The sequence below is a fragment of the Cydia splendana genome, chromosome 6 (assembly GCF_910591565.1).
Source record: "Cydia splendana chromosome 6, ilCydSple1.2, whole genome shotgun sequence".
Lineage (NCBI taxonomy): Eukaryota > Metazoa > Arthropoda > Insecta > Lepidoptera > Tortricidae > Cydia > Cydia splendana.
In genome coordinates this window covers 22,357,291-22,360,574 of record NC_085965.1, presented here as the reverse complement: position 1 = coordinate 22,360,574, position 3,284 = coordinate 22,357,291, and the positions used below count along the sequence as shown (strand labels likewise).

At 37.1% G+C, this 3,284-nt stretch overlaps 1 non-coding gene across 1 annotated transcript; it reads left to right on the top strand.

The window, feature by feature from the left end:
* Positions 1-645: 645 nt before the first annotated feature.
* On the top strand, positions 646-717 carry Trnae-uuc (transfer RNA glutamic acid (anticodon UUC)). The gene has a single exon. It is a non-coding gene; the product is annotated as a tRNA-Glu (tRNA).
* The last annotated feature ends 2,567 nt before the right edge of the window (positions 718-3,284 follow it).

Here is a 3,284-nt window from a genome sequence, read left to right as displayed (position 1 = left end):
AAACTGAGTCAAGTCCAAAGACTCCAAAACTAGCCCTTTCATGTGAGATGTGCTTTCTTCGATAATTTCTCCAATAATCATAAATCTTGAGATGTGGCCCTATTGCAGGCGGCATACGAATATTGGTATGTATCTCCAGGTCACGATACGCTGGTTTTCCCTGTATAAGCGTCTCGTTCAATCAAAAGGAATATTATGGCCAGGTTTGACTTGGGAACAAAAATATTTTATTTTCATGTGAAATTGTATCTCATTGCTAATAGAAATAAGATTGTAATTGCTTAAACATTACTCATTTTAGGTCAACGAACGACTTTTACCTCGCGTAACCTTGCGAATGATAGAAACTCGATTATCAGTGCCAAGTTCGAAGCCAATATACTTACGTATGATAAAAATATAGAACTATTATTATTGAAAATAATGAAAATGAAGTGGTAAAATTATGGTTTTAGGACAATAATAAATATTTGCAAAAAGGCAATAAGTAACTAATAGAGTTGTCAGTTGACTAATACACCGACTGTATAAATACTTAAATTACTATTTATTCGTGGAACAAAATGTTGTTATCTTCACGATACCGATCTGATATACATAGTTGATAAGCTGAAGCAAAACACAAAATTCGGTACTCTCATCATCTCCCGTATGGTCTAGTGGCTAGGATACCTGGCTTTCACCCAGGAGGCTCGGGTTCGATTCCCGGTACGGGAATACCTTTTTGATTTTTTTGTAGGCCACCTTGTTATTAACATCTAGAAATACAAAAGTTATGTTGACCGTTTCTCGTCGAGCCAGATCTACGACCATCATTTTGGAATTAAAATAAACAAGTTTTTTTGTCAAAAATATCATTTTTGATAAAGGCATTTATTCACTGACTGTATTTTTCTCTGTACAGACAACTAATTGGTTGCGTTGTTTTATCAGAGTTCCACCACCTCCTGTGTCCATCATCAAATCAGCTCGATGGTACCATAATATTTCATTATCACCCAACTTACTGTAGGTAAGTATGTGAAGTGTCAACTCAGTGTATATAAAAGCTTGTAAAAATAATAAAATGTACATAAGTCAAACCTCTGACCCTTTGTAGGGTCTCTCAAGCTCGCAAGGACGTGAACGGTAATGAGGGTACGTCTGAAGGATACTCCAAGTGTATTCTTATTTCTGACTTGAAACAGATACAAAACTGGAAAGGGTCTTCTTGACCTTGGCCTGAATTTTGATGTGGATATTTTTCTGGGCAGTCTATAAAGTATCGTTTCTGTATTGTCTTGAATCCGCAAAGATATCTCTTGATTATATATTATCCTATTAATAAAAAACAGAATGAATAATCGATTTACATTGAATAACTTTTCTACTTTACTTTTAACCTCGTCCCTATACATTTTTTCACTTTTTGTTATAGCATAACAGTTTTCTTTAATAATTCTGAAGCTTATTAAAAATGATTAGTGTCATTCTATGGAACTTGCTAACTATGTGATTGAAATTGTCGCTGAATGATGAATGTACTTAGTGACTTTTGTTTACATAGTTAGCAAGTTCCATAGAATGCGTTTGCACAGCAGAGAGACATTTACGAGTAGCGAGGAATTTAATAATGCGCATTGTGCAGTCGCAATCGCAATCACACAAAACGAATTCTCGGCACATTTCCTATTCAGACAAACAGCTGTTTAATACTTGTGCTCACATTAATAAAACTACTTTCATTTGTCCACTTCCATTTACATTCGAGGTCAGTTTATGATTCATACTCAACTTTTTATCAGTTGCGTAGGTGGCATCGTGATAATGACCGCAAAATTATTTAGGTAGCTCTCCGAATATTGCTCTTATCTAATTTTATTTTCCCCGTAAGGTGTATACGTTTCCTGTGCATGAAATTCCGAATATTTAGTTAAAACACCAATGACCGTTGCCCATGGACATAAGCAACAACAGAGCAATTTTGTACCCTAATAGTGAATACCCGCTTCTTGAAGAACCCCATATCGTAGCGCAAAGGAAATACCTCAGAGGCATAGATTCACGTATAAATTCCTACTTTATTCCAATTTACCGCACAATAGAGCGTATTGAAAGCAACTGGTTCAATGCCACTATTGCCAAATAGTAGGCAATTCAGAGCGGAAGCTACGATTTACTACGTCCATTGGTCTCCTAACCTTTACTAAAATAAACACGCCTATTCACGTCTTTGCTATTGAAGTATTCACAAAAGATTGTAAGTTTGTGTTTAGTGTAACTTTACCACGAGACTGTTCACTTTAGATATTGTTTCCTTCTTCTCGTGCTGACCTTAGTATTTCTCCGACATAAAGGAACCCAAGGGAACTGATGACTCTTGATCGAAGCGGCATTTGGAAGACCCACAATTCAATAAAGGCCGAAGGTAGTCGGCCTTTATCCCAAAATTACAGTAGTCACTACATTTTTTGGTTTCATTCACGGCATTCCTTCCTACTGTTTCGGCCTTTCGAGTCCAGTTCGATTCCTTTCGGTTTGTAAGTCGCACCCAACACATTATGTGTTGTAACAGGCGTTAAAATAATTAGATTTCCCGTTATAAGTATACTTTTAAAGTATAGCACTTTTTACCTTAAGCTTATTGCATTGAATTAATATACAAATATCTTAAGACAAGAACACGTTATGTTTGGTGATAAAGGTGTTAATTTTGCTCTAGCATTACAATTTACTTCTGTGTCCGACCCGACGCCTTCGGCTACTCGCTCATTTGGTTAATAAACAGCACTTAATCGAATCAAATCGACCGTTAAATCAAACACATTAACATAATGTTCTAACTAACGACAATCGCACTGTAAGGTTGACCATTCTTGCGAAGGGAGAGCCGCTTAGATTATAACCAAACGGAGTAGCCATTAACAGACGTTCCCTCTGTCGAAATTAGGCGGCCAATGGTCATACACATTGTATGGACAGACGTTTATCTGACATTGCTATTTTTACGTATACATTTGACGTGCCCCTCCCCCGCAAAAATCGGCAGACTGTTTTGTACCGAAAATTACAGGCCCTGCGTCTCCGTTTGGTTATATCCTCTAAGGAGAGCCGTGGTGGCTGGTGGCCTTGTCGTACTAGCCATAACCGGAATGGACACATGAACAGGAAACGGCATCGGCACCAGGAAGTTCATATTTTTTACCAGTTTGTGAAGATAGAAGATTGATATGTTTTAGCATTAGTAATAACGCAACGTTTTACGGGGTCTAACTTTAGCAATGTAAAAGAAAAACATGAGATCT